This window comes from Scyliorhinus torazame, chromosome 6 (assembly GCF_047496885.1).
Source record: "Scyliorhinus torazame isolate Kashiwa2021f chromosome 6, sScyTor2.1, whole genome shotgun sequence".
NCBI lineage: Eukaryota > Metazoa > Chordata > Chondrichthyes > Carcharhiniformes > Scyliorhinidae > Scyliorhinus > Scyliorhinus torazame.
Window position 1 is genome coordinate 79,360,496 of NC_092712.1, and position 15,350 is coordinate 79,375,845.

At 46.8% G+C, this 15,350-nt stretch overlaps 1 protein-coding gene across 14 annotated transcripts in view; it reads right to left on the reverse strand.

Annotated features, from left to right (window-relative positions):
• Positions 1 to 15,350, reverse strand: part of svila (supervillin a) — a 433,091-nt gene that overhangs the window by 223,005 nt on the left and 194,736 nt on the right. The window lies entirely within an intron of this gene.

Consider the following 15,350-nt stretch of genomic DNA (forward strand, 5'->3'; position numbering starts at 1 on the left):
AGACAGGATGGTGTATGACTTGGGGTCGAATTTCAAGGTGGTGGTCTTCCCATGTATCTGCTGCCCTCGTCCTTCTAGATGATAGTGGTCGCGGGTTTGGAAGGTGCTGTCTGAGGAATCTAGGTGAGTTCCTGGTTAGTCACATCTCCCAGAATCCACTGGGTATATGTCAAGCAGCTTATGACTCCTGAACTTCAGGTAACGTTGTTGAACAATGCAGATCCAACTACTTGTGGTCTGGCTTGAGCTTGCCATCAAAATCTATGACCTGGCTATCCCTTACTGCCATCTTTCACAGTTTACTAGTCATTCACCTTCAGAGAGAACTAACTGGTTACTGGAAGCATACATTGGTGAACGTGGCCCCTAGCCTGGAAGATTTCACTCATGGGATGTGTGCATCACTGGTAAGACCAGCATTTATTGCACATCCCTAATTGCTCTAGAGAAGGTGGTGATGAGCTGCCTTCTTGAACTGCTGCAGTCTCTGTGGTGCATGCACACTAACAGTGCTGTTAGAAAGGGAGTTCCAAGAATTTGATCCAGCAACAGTGAAGGAACGGTGATATTGTTCCAAGTCAGGATGATGCGTGGCTTGGAGGGGAAATTGCAGGGTTGGTGTTTCCATTAGCCGGTGCCCTGTTCTCCTCTGGGGTAGAGTGGTGGATTGCTGCAGTGCATCTTTCAGATGGTCCACACTGCTGCCACTGTGCATCATTGGTGGGTGGAGTGATGGTTTGTGGATGGGGTGCCAATCAAGCAGGCAGCTTTGCTATCTGGATGGTGTCCAGCTTCTTGAACGTTGTTGGAGCTGCACTCATCCTGGCAAGGGGAGAGTATTCCTGACTCCTGACTTGTGGTTTGAAGATTGCGGACAAACTTTGGGGAGACAGGAGGCGAGTTACTCGCCATAGGATTCTTAGCCTCAGTATTTACATGGCTAGTCCAGTTCAGTTTCTGGTTAATGGCAACTTCCAGGATGTTGATAGTGGGGAATTCAGAGATGGTAATGCCATTGAAGTCAAGGGGCATTCAATGCATGGCAGGAGACATTCTGAGACCTTGTGAATGAATTGGGAATAGGAGTGGTTTTCTAAGGGTACTGAGCTGCTCTGATGCCCTTGCTGAGGAGTGGGAAGAGTACAGGGAATACTTACGAAACAGGAATTATAACAATAATATGCATGATATATAAATTGAAGAACAAGCTATGCAAATGAAAATCAGAAAAGCCAACTACAACAAGGTAAAATAGGGAACTTCAAAATATCAGAAAAGAAAACCTATCAGATCAGGAATATGGGAAAATACAGAAACAGCTGATGATTGAAGTAAGCCCAGATGGTGCTGCAACAAAAATTGGAGTTCCTCAGATTGGCAGGAGTAGTAAATCAAAATGGCAGCTCTTTTGTAATACAACAGAACATCAAGTATCAAATGGGTATCAAAAATACAGAGGGGAAGCAAAGAAATAAGAAAGGCTAAGAGACATTATGAAGAAAGACTGGCAAGTAACAAAGGATCAATCATTGCTGATACTCTGGATTATAATGTACTTTGCATGGCAGGGAATGTATTCCACAAACGTTTGCTATTTGACATGCTGGACCGAGATAATGGAAAATTTGTGGAATTAAGTAAGGTTACAACCACTGATGAGAGAAGACCTTGACCTAGAGGTCAATGTCATTCAATAACCATGCCGTCAGTCATTGTAATTTCAACTCAAAGCGGGTTCTGACCCGCACTGTGAGAGACAATCCCATTTGCAGGCAGAGAGGAATGCATGTTCGGCTCGTTGTCAACATCTGATGACAGGGCTGGTATGTGCGGAGAGTGAGTTAGAGGGGTTTTGCCGAGAGGATCAGTGCAAAGGGAGAAAATACATCGACCAACCCTGATGTCCAGGTCAAGGAGAAGCCATCCTGTTTCTTCAAGATAAGCTTTCTATCGTAGTATAGCTCCAGGAAAGATCATGTATATCTGATGATGCAAACAAGTTCAGTTCAACCTTAATTGCAGAAAGACTTCGCACTTAAAAGGAATGGACAGCAAGGCAAACAAGTTGTCCACTTTCAGCAGGTGAAAGGCCAAAATCTTTACGGTTCCAGGCAACAAGGTTTATGCCACGTTGCATTCTGAAATATCAATAAAATCTCCTTTCTCGGCTTGTTGATGTGATGGGCTGAGGCATTAACTCAATCTGCAAATGCAGATTGATTTCACTGGTAAGGCGAGCATTTGGTCTTAAGTTTCAATTGCCTTAAAAGCCAGGTGGAGCATAAACATCCCTTAGCGCCATTTGCCTTGGAATTCCTTTCTTTCACCCAATCGGGATTCACATTCTTCACAATACTAAACACAAGAGTTGGCCTGTAGGGATCTCCAAGAAAAAAAGCTGCATATCTGTCCCCGTGAAGTAGATTTTGAAGATTCTTTGCAGCCTGAGCAAATTGAACTAACAGCCTAGGGCACAGTAATAATAGTTGCAATAAGCCCCAGTATGTGTAAATATATGTGGACTGAGCGTATAGATTATTGTTTTTCAATGCTACCATTATAGCCCTCTAAGAACGAAGCTATTAAGTCTCCAAGCATGATAAATTCTGCCCTAGGGCACGAACACCTCTGCCTGATGAGATAAAACTTTATTGCTAAAACGCTATTGTACCGGTTTCCACTTTATTTCTACAACTACGAGGTCATGTTGTACCTCTAACGATTTTCCAAAAGCCTAACCAATATATGCCATAGGTCAACTACTGAACTGTCCCCTGGAACAGTCATCGATGGAGTTTCAAATATATAAATATAAAATAAAACGGAGTAATGCTGGAAAAACACTGCAGCATCTGTGGAGAGTCTGTATGGTCCAAATATGTAGATAGGTATGAATATTTTACAGATGCAGGCAAGCGGCAATTACTGAAAGGCACTTCACACTGACTCTTGAACTGGTCAACAGAAAGTTTATACTGGTACTTTAAACATTGACAATGAACACTCCACCCAGCTCCCTCCAAACAGACCACCCGCTCCATACAAATTATCCCAACCAAAACCCCCCCCCCCCCAAAAAAAATCTAAAGCACAACGGTAATAAGAACGAAAAGGTTTATCGGTCTCTCCCGCGACTGTGTTGTACACTTATGTGTGGGTGTGGAGTACACATTTTATATTGGAAAGGGTGAACTTTAGAAATTTATGCTCCTGCTCAGGAACCATGCATCCACCACCCTGGTCACATTATCAGGAAATGACCAGCGCAAAGACCAAATGAAAAATTAAACTGGCACATTTGCAATTGTTTAATACGTGCAGTCAGTGAGTAAGAACATGTCGTACATGTTCTCAAATCAGTGCTCACGAGGTTAATCAGGCTGGATCTTGGGGATGAACACTAATGTACCAAGACCTAGTTTAAGGTACATGCCCACCCATTGGGATGCTACTTTGTTTAGTGACAAGCTACATTTTGGAATGGCACAAGCTCTGCTCCGAATCTCAGTCCCTGGGTTTTCGGAATGTCTCAATTTGCAGGCTCGGCCTGGTGAAGCAAAACGATTACAGCACTATGAGGCTTTGAACAACAGTGGATTCTGTACTTCCAAAAAAAAGAACAATTTGCAATATTAAAAATACCTGAAGATGTACAAAGGAACATAAAATAAGTTTTTTTTAAAAAAAAAACTCCTTTTGCAACCTGGTACCTGATTAACTTTCTAGTGGCAAAGCCTGTAATACAGATCTGCAGTCAGGGACCACGAGGCAATAGAGAAGATTAGGCGGTCAGGAGGAGAGATCAAAGCTCCGTGGCGGGGCAAGCAGCAGAGATTTGATGATGGCGAAGAGATTGTGGCAGCCAAAAGAGAAAATGCTGGAAATTCTCAGCAGGCCCCGCAGCATCTGGAGGGAGAGAAAAGAGCGAACGTTTCGAGTCCAGATAACCCTTAAAGGGTCATTTGCTTTTATGCAGATTGTGGCAGGTCTGTTTGAAGAGCCAGAGTTTGTTGGGAGGTGGGAGGAAGCACACCTGTCCCCTCCTAGTCCTGAAGCAGTGCTGGAGAAGCATTTATTCACTGGCAGCTCTCTTGATCTGTCGGGCTTCCCAATTTCTGATAAAATTTTTAATCAATGCCAAAATCTTAGCAACGCAGCCTCATTAACATACAATGATCACTAACCTAAAGTAAGGTAATCAGATTAAGGCCAGTGTGTTCACATTGGACTGGGATTGGATTTCACATTTTTTTCCAGTTTACCACCCCTTCCCCAATCTTGTTGGTGGAGGATAGAAAAATCCCCTCGATAATTTTATAACACAATAACCCAGATCATTTGCATAATATGCAACGGATCTAACAGCACAATAGTTAAGATTATGGAGATTTTACATCTTGTTTTCCTTCAGACTGTTCATAGCAACAGCAGATATACAAAGAACGACTGCACATGAACAGTGCCTTCAGTCCTCCAGGCCTGCGCCGATCATGAGGCCTGTCTAAACTAAAACCGTCCGCACTTTCCGGGTCCATATCCCTCTCTGCCCATCCTATTATGTATTTGTCAAGATGCCTCTTGAACGTCGCTATCGTACTTGCTTCCACCACCTCCATGGCAGTGAGTTCCAGGCACTTACCACCCTGTGTGTAAAAAAAAAAAAACTTGCCCCGCACATTTCCACCAAACTTTGCTCCTCGCACCTGAAACCCATGTCCCTTAGTAATTGACTTTTCAACCCTGAGAAAAAGCATCTGATTATCCACTCTGTCCATCCCCGTATAATTTTGTAAACCGTTTTCAGGTCGCCCCACAACCTCGGTCGTTCCAGTGAAAACAATCTGAGTTTATCCAACCTCTCCTCATAGCTAATACCCTCCAGACCAGGCAACACCCTGGTAAACCTCTTCTGTACCCTCCCCAAAGCATTCACATCCTTCTGGTAGTGTGGCGAACAGAATTGTACACAATATTCCAAGTGTGGCCTAACTAAGGTTCTAAACAGCTGTAGAATAATTTGCCAATTTTTATACTCAATATATAATTCAGAAGATCTTCGCAACTCCATTTCCTTTCTGAGAGTTAGCTTACTTCTATAATGATATCAAGAGAAATGGGATAGTGGGAAAAAAATGGTGTAAAAGGTGGATAATTAACTATCATCTGACTGAATGGCAGAGCAGATTTGATGGGCCGAATGGCACACTCCTCCTCCTATTTCCTTTGTTCCTATGGAATCCATGGTAATTTAAGAAAACTGTCAACAAGCACAATGTGCTTTCAATGACTGACAGTATCAATCAATTTTAAGCCATGCACGTCCACACACATCGGTGATACCAGTCTAGGTTCTGGGAACTGCAGCCTCCTGGAGCCTCAGTGTGTTGGTCACACGGTTTCCAAATCAGTGAGAACTAAATCCTGAGGCCAAACACAGCAATACTGTAAATTGGATGCATGCAGGTTTTCTCCATGACCACCTTGTGACAGAATTGTAAATCCACTTATAAAGGACATGTTTGCGATTTTTGTACACATGACAGCAGGCAGAAGACGTCTTTGATAGTTAACATAGCAATACCCATAATTAGATTTAATTTGGAGTCAATTTTCAAGAACAATTTCCAGGTACGGTGAGTGAGCCAGTAACAGGCTATTGGCCTCTGCTGTGATTTCACCTGGACCTGAATATGAATTTTAGCATGCAGAGGGCGGCCGAGCGGCGACGCTGATTGGCTTGTTGCAGGGAGTGATTTGCCTCAGGTGCAGTTACTGCGACTAGACGGAGCTCTCAGTGAGGACAGACTGCGGGGACAAGTTGAGGCAAGTATCCTGCAGAGGGCAGCAGAGCGGCGATGCTAATTGGCCATTGCAGGGGGGTGATTTGCCTCAGGTGCAGTCACTGCGACTAGAAGAAGCTCTCGGTGAGGATAGACTGCGGGGACAAGTTGAAAGCTGCTGTCAGGGAGTGTGAAAATCAGGTAAGCTTTGTTTTCTGTAATCGTCACGTGGATAAATGGAAGGGATGGCAGAGAGTGCAGTGCAATGCTCCTCCTGCAGGATGTTCGAGGTGAGGGACACCGTCAGTGGCCCTGCTGAGTTCACCTGCGGGAAGTGCACCCATCTCCAGCTCCTCAAAGACCGTGTTAGGGAACTAGAGCTGGAGCTGGATGAACTGAGGATTATTCGGGAGGAAGAATCGGATATAGATAGATGCTACAGGGATGTAGTTACTCCTAAGAATGAAGGTAGCTGGGTGACGTTTACAAGGAGGGGGAAGAAGCAGTCAATGCAGGGATCCCCTGTGGTTGTTCCCCTCAAGAACAGATAGGTGGTTCTGTGGCAACGATTGAGGCTCACGATTGGTGTGTTGCCTTTCGGGTGCCAAGGTCCATGATGTCTCTGATCGTGTTTTCACGATCCTTAATGGGGAGGGGGAGCAGCTACAAGTCGTCGTACACATCGGTACCAACGACATGGGTAGGAAAAGAGACGGGGATGTAAAACAGGAATTCAGGGAGCTAGGGTGGAAGCTGAGAGCCAGAACAGACCGTGTTGTCATCTCTGGTTTGCTGCCAGTGCCACGTGCGAGCGGGGTGAGGAACAGGGAGAGAGTGCAGTTAAACACGTGGCTACAGGGATGGTGTAGGAGGGAGGGTATCAGATACTTGGATAATTGGAGCCAATTCTGGGGAAGGTGGGACCTGTACAAACAGGATGGGTTACACCTGAACCAGGGGGGCACCAATATCCTGGGAGAGAAATTTGCTACAGCTCTTCGGGGGGGGGGGGGGTGTTACAACTAATTTGGCAGGGGGATGGGAAACTGATTTGTAGTCCAGGAGATAACTTCATGAATTCCAGCAAAGCTGAGGGTAATGCAGTACTGAGGAAGGTACCAAGGTTACAAGAGTGGACCTGCAGGCATGAAGGTGGTTTGAAGGAGCTCAAGAAAGGGCTTAGGAGAGCTAGGAGGGAGCATGAGAAGTCCTTGGCGGGTAGGATCAAGGAAAACCCCAAGGCTTTTTACATATGTGAGGAATAAAAGAATGACCAAGGTGAAGTTAGGGCCGGTCAAGGACAGTAGTGGGAACGTGTGCAAGGAGTCTGAAGATATAGGAGAGGCCCTAAATGAATACTTTTCTTCAGTGTTCACAAAGGAGAGGGGCCATGTTGTTGAGGAGGATAGTGCGATACAGGCTGGTAGGCTGGAGGAGGTAGATATTCGGAAGGAAGATGTGTTAGAAATTTTGGGAAGCCAGAGGATAGATAAGTCCCCTGGGCCTGATGGGATATATCCTACGATTCTTTGGGAGGCGAGGGATGAGATTGTAGAGCCTTTGGCTTTGATCTTTATGAATGAAATGAAAATGAAAATCGCTTATTGTCACAAGTAGGCTTCAAATGAAGTTACTGTGAAAAGCCCCTAGTCGCCACATTCTGGCACCTGTTCGGGGAGGCTGTTACGGGAATAGAACCTGCCGGCCTGCCTTGGTCTGCTTTCAAAGCCAGCAATTTAGCCCTGTGCTAAACAGCCCCTCACTGTCTACAGGAATAGTGCCAGAAGACTGGAGAGAGGTGAATGTTGTCCCCTTGTTCAAGAAAGGGAATAGGTATAACCCTGGAAATTATAGGCTGGTTAGTCTCACTTCGGTCATAGGTAAATTATTGGAAAGGGTTCTGAGGTATAGGATTTATGATCATTTGGAAAGATACAGCTTAATCCAGGATAGTCAGCACGGATATGTGAGGGGTAAGTCTTGCCTCACAAGTTTGATTGTATTCTTTGAGGAGGTAACTAAGTACATAGATGAAGGTAGAGCAGTTGATGTTGTATACATGGATTTTAGTAAGGCATTTGATAAGGTGCCCCATGGGGGGGGGGGGGGGGGTTCATGCAGAAAGTAAGGAGGCATGGCATAGAGGGAAATGTGGCCGATTGGATCAGTAACTGGCTTATCACATAGAAGACTAAGGGTGGTGGTAGATGGTAAATTTTCATCCTGGAGCCCAGTCACCAGCGGTGTACCACAGGGATCAGTGCTGGGTCCTCTGTTATTTATGATTTTTATCAATGACTTGGATGATGGAGTTGAAGGTTGGGTTAGTAAATTTGCTGATGACACCAAGAGTAGTGGAGTAGTAGATAATGTGGTGGGCTGTTGTAGGCTGCAAAGAGACATTGATAGGATGCAGAGCTGGGCTGAAAAGTGGCAGATGGAGTTTAACCCTGGTAAGTGTGAGGTGATACATTTTGGTAGGACAAATTTGAATGCGGATTACAGGGTTCTGAAGAATGTGGAGGAGCAGAGAGATCTCGGAGTTCATGTGTTTGCGAGAGCTGTTGGGGAGAGTTTAAACTAATGTGGCAGGGGGATGGGAACCGATGCAGGAAGTTGGAAGGTAGTAAAACAGGGACAGAAACAAAAGGCAGTAAGGGGGAAAGTATAAGGCAGAGAAGCCATAGTCAAAAATCAAAAAGGGCGACAGTACAAGGTACAGTGACTGAGGGGAGCTCAGTGAATAGGACCAGGAATACTAAAAGGAATAAAACGGGAAGTGAAAACATTAATGGTAAGCGACACGGCAGTTTGTTACATGAAGATATGGGTTCAACGACAAGGAAAATTAGGAGAAAGGTTAAGAGGAAATATAACTTAGGAGAGGTTACTGATCGAGGTGTTAAGATTCAGAACAGAGGTAAAAAAGCCAACATAAGTGTACTTTACCTGAATGCTCGTAGTATTCGGAATAAGGTAAATGAGTTGATGGCGCAAATCATCGTGAATGACTATGATTTAGTGGCCATTACTGAAACATGGTTAAAGGATGGTCACAACTGGGAGTTAAATATCCGAGGGTATCAAACTTTTCGGAAGGACAGAGTGGATGGTAAGGGAGGTGGTGTAGCTGTGTTATTTAAGGATGACATCCGGGCAACAGTAAGGGATGACATCAGTGCTATGGAGGATAAGGTTGAATCCATTTGGGTGGAAATCAGGAATAGTAAGGCGAAAAAGTCACTGATAGGAGTAGTCTATAGGCCACCAAATAGTAACATTATGGTGGGGCAGGCAATAAACAAAGAAATAGCTGATGCATGTAGAAATGGTACAGCAGTTATCATGGGGGATTTTAATCTACATGTCGATTGGTTTAACCAGGTCGGTCAAGGCAGCCTTGAGGAGGAGTTTATAGAATGTATCCACGATAGTTTCCTGGAACAGTATGTAATGGAACCTACGAGGGAACAAGCAGTCCTAGATCTGGTCCTGTGTAATGAGACAGGATTGATTCAGGATCTCATAGTTAGGGATCCTCTCGGAAGGAGCGATCACAATATGGTGGAATTTAAAATACAGATGGAGGGTGAGAAGGTAAAATCAAGCACTAATGTTTTGTGCTTAAACAAAGGAGATTACAATGGGATGAGAGAAGTACTAGCTAAGGTAGACTGGGAGCAAAGACTTTATTGTGAAACAGTTGAGGAACAGTGGAGAGCCTTCCAAGTGATTTTTCACAGTGCTCAGCAAAGGTTTATACCAACAAAAAGGAAGGACGGTAGAAAGAGGGAACATCGACCGTGGATATCTCAGGAAATAAGGGAGAGTATCAAATTGAAGGAAAAAACATACAAAGTAGCAAAGATCAGTGGGAGACTAGAGGACTGGGAAATCTTTAGGAGGCAACAGAAAGCTACTAAAAAAGCTATAAAGAGTAAGATAGATTATGAGAGTAAACTTGCTCAGAATATAAAAACAGATAGTAAAAGTTTCTACAAATATATAAAACAAAAAAGAGTGGCTAAGGTAAATATTGGTCCTTTAGAGGATGAGAAGGGAGATTTAATAATGGGAGATGAGGAAATGGCTGAGGAACTGAACAGGTTTTTTGGCTCGGTCTTCACAGTGGAAGACACAAATAACATGCCAGTGACTGATGGAAATGAGGCTATGACAGGTGAGGACCTTGAGAGGATTGTTATCACCAAGGAGGTAGTGATGGACAAGCTAATGGGGCTAAAGGTAGACAAGTCTCCTGGACCTGATGGAATGCATCCCAGAGTGCTAAAAGAGATGGCTAGGGAAATTGCAAATGCATTAGTGATAATTTACCAAAATTCACTAGACTCTGGGGTGGGCCCGGCGGATTGGAAATGAGCAAACGTGACAGCACTGTTTAAAAAAGGAGGTAGGCAGAAAGCGGGTAATTATAGGCCAGTGAGCTTAACTTCGGTAGTTGGGAAGATGCTGGTATCTATCATCAAGGAAGAAATAGCGAGGCATCTGGATGGAAATTGTCCCATTGGGCAGACGCAGCATGGGTTCATAAAGGGCAGGTCGTGCCTAACTAATTTAGTGGAATCTTTCGAGGACATTAACAGTGCGGTAGATAACAGGGAGCCAATGGATGTGGTATATCTGGATTTCCAGAAAGCCTTTGACAAGGTGCCACACAAAAGGTTGCTGCACAAGATAAAGATGCATGGCATTAAGGGGAAAGTAGTAGCATGGATAGAGGATTGGTTAATTAATAGAAAGCAAAGAGTGGGGATTAATGGGTGTTTCTCTGGTTGACAATCAGTAGCTAGTGGTGTCCCTCAGGGATCAGTGTTGGGCCCACAACTGTTCACAATTTACATAGATGATTTGGAGTTGGGGACCAAGGGCAATGTGTCCAAGTTTGCAGACGACACTAAGATAAGTGGTAAAGCAAAAAGTGCAGAGGATACTGGAAGTCTACAGTGGGATTTGGACAGGCTAAGTGAATGGGCTAGGGTCTGGCAGATGGAATACAATGTTGACAAATGTGAGGTTATCCATTTTGGTAGGAACAACAGCAAAAGGGATGATTATTTAAATGATAAAATATTAAAACATGCTGCTGTGCAGAGAGACCTGGGTGTGCTAGTGCACGAAATGAATGAAAATTGCTTATTGTCACAAGTAGGCTTCAAATGAAGTTACTGTGAAAAGCCCCTAGTCGCCACATTCCGGCGCCTGTTCGGGGAGGCGGTTACGGGAATCGAACCGTGCTGCTGGCCTGCTTTCAAAGCCACCGATTTAGCCCTGTGCTAAACAGCCCCTCGAGTTGCAAAAAGTTAGTTTACAGGTGAAACAGGTGATTAAGGCGGCAAATGGAATTTTGTCCTTCATTGCTAGAGGGATGGAGTTTAAGACTAGGGAGGTTATGCTGCAATTGTATCAGGTGTTAGTGAGGCCACACCTGGAGTATTGTGTTCAGTTTTGGTCTCCTTACTTGAGAAAGGACGTACTGGCACTGGAGGGTATGCAGAGGAGATTCACTAGGTTAATCCCAGAGCTGAAGGGGTTGGATTACGAGGAGAGGTTGAGTAGACTGGGACTGTACTCGTTGGAATTTAGAAGGATGAGGGGGGGATCTTATAGAAACATATAAGATTATGAAGGGAATAGATAGGATAGATATGGGCCGGTTGTTTCCACTGGCGGGTGAAAGCAGAACTAGGGGGCATAGCCTCAAAATAAGGGGAAGTAGATTTAGGACTGAGTTTAGGAGGAACTTCTTCACCCAAAGGGTTGTGAATCTATGGAATTCCTTGCCCAATGAAGCAGTAGAGGCTCCTTCATTAAATGTTTTAAAGATAAAGATAGATAGTTTTTTGACGAATAAAGGGATTAAGGGTTATGGTGTTCGGGCCGGAAAGTGGAGCTGAGTCCACAAAAGATCAGCCATGATCTCATTGAATGGTGGAGCAGGCTCAAGGGGCCAGATGGCCTACTCCTGCTCCTAGCTCTTATGTCCATAGATCTCTGAAAGTTGCCACCCAAGTGGACAGAGCCGCGAAGAAAGCCTATAGTGTGTTAGCATTTATTAACAGGGGGATTGAGTTTAAGAGCAATGAGGTTATGCTGCAATTGTATAAGACCTTGGATGGACCACATTTGGAGTATTGTGTGCAGTTCTGGTCACCTCATTACAGGAAGGATGTGGCATTGGAAAGGGTGCAAAGGAGATTTACCAGGATGCTGCCTGGATTGGTGGGTGGGTCTTATGAGGAAAGGTTGAGGGAGCGAGGGCTTTTCTCATTGGAGCGAAGGAGGATGAGAGCTGATTTAATTGAGGTGTATAAGATAATGAGAGGGATAGATAGAATGGACGTTTAGCGACTTTTTCCTCGGGTGGATGTAGCTGTTACAAGGGGGCATAACTATAAGGTTCATGGTGGAAGATATAGGAGGGATGTCAGAAGTAGGTTCTTTACTCAGTGGTTGGGGCGCGGAATGCACTCCCAGCTATGGTAGTGGAGTCGGACACTTTAGGAACTTTCAAGTGGTTATTGGATAGGCATATGGAGTGCACTAGATTGATTGGAAGTAGGTTGATTTGATCTTAGTTTCAGACTAGTTCGGCACAACATCGTGGGCCGAAGGGCCTGTTCTATGCTGTACAGTTCTATGTTCTATGAGATGACGGTATAGTGGTATTGTCACTGGACTCGTAAACCAGAGACCCAGAGTAATGCTCAAATCCCACCATTGGCGATGGTGAAATTTGAATTCAATAAAAATCTGGAATTAAGGAGACTTCCGGTTGCAGCTATGACTGGGTAGGTCGCACGGTCGGCAGCTCCCGTCGAGAACGGACTTTTGGGCCCTTTTAAGGAGCTCCAGCGGCACTTGCACGACGATTCCCGGGGTGGGAAGGTAGCAGTGAGTTTCCCCCAGCACTGTATGGAGTGGACCAGGAGCGGAGCGGTCAAAAAAGTGGCACTAGAGAAGAGAGGAGAACGGGCGCGAAAAAGCAAGATGGCGGCGGGCGGGGACCAGGAAGCGTGGGCTCAGTGGTCTCGGGAGCAGCAGGAGTTTTTGAGAGGCTGGTGGAGATTCAGAAGATGCAGGGGACAGCGATAAAGGAGGTGCAGCAAAATGCCTCTGATAATGAAGATGAGATTCTGGGCCTGGCTGTCCAAGTGGAAGTGCACGAGGCGCTGCATAAAAAATGGCAGGAGAAGTTCGAGGACCTGGAGAATAGGTCGAGGAGGAAGAACCTGCAGATTCTGGGTCTCCCTGAGGGCGTGGAGACCTCGGATGCTGGTGTGTATGTGGCTACGATGCAGAGTACGCTGCTGGGCACGGGAGCCTTCCCGAGGTCCCTGGAGCTGGATGGGGCGCACAGGGTCCTGGCGAGGAGGCCGAATGAGCCGCCGAGGGCCGTGGTGGGGAGGTTCCACCGCCTCACTGACAGGGAGTGGGTCCTGCGATGGGCGAAGGAGGAGCGGAGCAGTAGGTGGGAGAATGCCGAAATCCGCATCTATCAGTACTGGAGTGCAGAGCTGGCGAAGAAGCGGGCAGGGTTCAACCTGACCAATGCTGTTCTCCACGGAAAGGGGGTGAAGTTCAGGCTGTTACAGCTGGCGCGGCTGTGGGTCACGTTTCAGGACCGTCACCACGATTTTGATACGCCGGATGAGGCGTGGACCTTTATCAAAAATTAGAAGTTGGACTCAAATGAATGGTTTGTAGCATGTTATGGGGGTGCTGGGGAGTGGGAGGGGGCAATGTTTTTTTTTTAATGTGGGCTTGTTTGGGGGGGTGGGGGTTGTCCCCCGCGTTTTCTTCGGGTTGTGTGGGCCTGTGGCCCTGGGCCTTCAGGGATTGGGGTGAGGCTGCAGGTGGAAGGAGCTGTGCCACAGGGGGCGGGGTCGGCCCAGGCAGGGAGCGCGGGCTTTTTCCCACGAAAAGAGGGGGGCGGGGCTGGCTTGGTGTCCACATTGGTGTATAGGGGAGTAGAGGGGGGGAAACTTTGGCCACCTCACTTTAGTCGGGGGAGGGCTGGAGACTGCGAGAGGGAATCCAATAGGGGAATCGGAGACCGAGGCGGGAGCGGCCGGGGTCAGCAGGAGTCAGCTGACTTACGGGAGTGCAATGGGGGGAGCAGGGGGGTTAAGCAGTTGCTTGGCCGGGGGTGGGGGACGGGACTGGGTTGCTGCTGTGCTGACTGAGGGGGAGTTGAAGGTAAGAGGGAGAGTCGGGGCGGGGAGCCTCCGCCTGGGAGGCTGGAGTGTGCGGGAGATGCGGGCACGTGGCTGACCTAAAAAAGATGGCTAGTCGGCAGGGGGGGTGGGTGGCGAGTAGCCCCCTGATCCGGCTGATAACGTGGAATGTGAGGGGCTGGAATGGGCTGGTCAAGAGGGCCCGGGTGTTTGCGTACTTAAAGGGGCTAAAGGCAGACGTAGCTCATGTTACAGGAGACGCACCTGAAGATCGCGGATCAGACCAGGCTGAGGAAGGGATGGGTGGGGCAGGTTTTTCACTCTGGGCTGGACGTGAAAAACAGGGGTGTCGCAATCCTGGTGAGTAAGCGGGTGGCATTTGAGGCGGTGGGTATTGTGGCGGATAAAGGGGGTCGATATGTGATGGTGAGTGGCAGGCTGCAGGGGGCCCGGGTGGAGCTGGTGAATGAGTATGCTCCGAACTGGGACGATGCAGGGTTCATGAAGCGGATGTTGAGTCAGATCCCAGATCTGGTGGCAGGTAATCTGATAACGGGGGGGGGGGGGGGGGGGGGGGGGGGGGGGGACTTCAACACGGTACTGGACCCGGCACTAGATCGGTCTAGGTCGAGGTCGGGTAAGAGGCCGGCAGCGGCCAAGTCCTGAGGGGGTTTATGGATCAGATAGGGTGAGTGGATCCGTGGAGGTTTGCCAGGCCAAGGGCAAGGGAGTTCTCCTTCTTCTCCCATGTCCACAAGGCCTACTCACAAATCAACTTTTTTGTGGTAAGCAGGGCACTGATCCCGAGTGGAGGGGGCGGAGTATTCGGCCATTTCGATTTTGGATCACGCCCCGCACTGGGTGGAGCTGGAGTTGGGAGAGGAGAGGGGCCAGCGCCCATTGTGGCGAATGGATGTGGGACTGCTGGCGGACGAGGAGGTTTGTGGGCGGGTTCGGGGGTGCATCCAAAGATATGTGGAGCCCAATGATAATGGGGAGGTGTCGGTGAATGTGGTCTGGGAAATGAAATGAAATGAAAATCGCTTATTGTCACAAGTAGGCTTCAAATGAAGTTACTGTGAAAAGCCCCTAGTCGCCACATTCCTGCGCCTGTTCGGGGAGGCTGTTACGGGAATTTAACCATGCTGCTGGCCTGCCTTGGTCTGCTTTCAAAGCCAGCGATTTAGCCGTGCTAAACAGCCCCTGTTTTCTTTGTATTATTTTCCTTTTTGGAGCGTTTTGTAAAAATTATTGAAAAACCTTAAAAAAAAAATAATAATCTGGAATTAAAAGTCTAATGATTACCATGAAACCATTGTCGATTGTCGTAAAAGCCCTTCTGGTTCATTAATTTCCTTTAGGGAAGGAAATCTTC